This window comes from Oncorhynchus keta, chromosome 12 (genome assembly GCF_023373465.1).
Source record: "Oncorhynchus keta strain PuntledgeMale-10-30-2019 chromosome 12, Oket_V2, whole genome shotgun sequence".
Lineage (NCBI taxonomy): Eukaryota > Metazoa > Chordata > Actinopteri > Salmoniformes > Salmonidae > Oncorhynchus > Oncorhynchus keta.
In genome coordinates, this window is record NC_068432.1 from 21,186,126 (window position 1) to 21,187,119 (window position 994).

The window sequence follows — 994 nt, forward strand, 5'->3', positions numbered from 1 at the left end:
GCAGTTACTGCTTAAATGAGGTTTTGTGCTCTGAGGATGGTGACAGTCACCTCTTCAAATCTACTGTGACGCTGTCACCTTAATGATGATGCCATACTCCTCCCTGCTCTCCATCACCTTCCCAACCTGCTTATGAGTCATGACTCATCTGGCAAAGAAACAGAAACGGTTGTTATTACAAGTAAATGACATGCCTCAGAGGAGTAACAGTTTCTATTTCTGTCATCTGTCACGTTGCTACCAGTGTCCTTGAACAAAACAATCTCTCCTTCTCCTCCATAAGAATCAGTGCTTCACCTGAGCCATTGGAGCGTAACACCATAAAGTGTTCTTTAAAGCAGACATTTATTCAGGTGGGGAAGGAAGTGGGTAGAACCACCCACCCACCATATGTAACATGTTGTGTGTAAAAAACGGTGCATCCAGTGCGTTATTATTGTTGTCTATTTGTGCGGTGGATGCAGCAGCTTGTTAAAGCCCTGGTTGTTTTACTCCCAGGCTCCTGCCACGCTCTGTCGCTCCTGTGGAGGCCAGAGAGAAAGGGAAGGAGGGAGGACGTATGGAGGTTGTTTCCTGCGGCCTTGGGAACAGGAACTAGGCCGTCGCTTAGTTAGTGGCGCGCCATTTCTTCCCCCTTCCACCTGCAGCATTGTGTATGAGACATGAGCCCGTTGGCTCAGAGGACATGCAGCTGTACTTATGAACATTAGAATCACGAAGACCTTACAACTCCTACTCTTAATTATTTAAACATCCAGTGCAATAGAATACATTTTAGATAAGATCCTTTAAAAAAGTTTTTGCACTTTAATCACAAGTTGTTTGGTTACATAGAAAGCACCATACCTTTTCTGTATAACATATATCTATTAAATTGCACTATTATAGTGAGATTTCTACTATATTGACAAAATACAACCTCTCTCATGCTCCTCAAAAAAGGAAGTAGACACTAGAAGTAGAAGAAGTAGAAGAGCGGACATACTGTACTTGT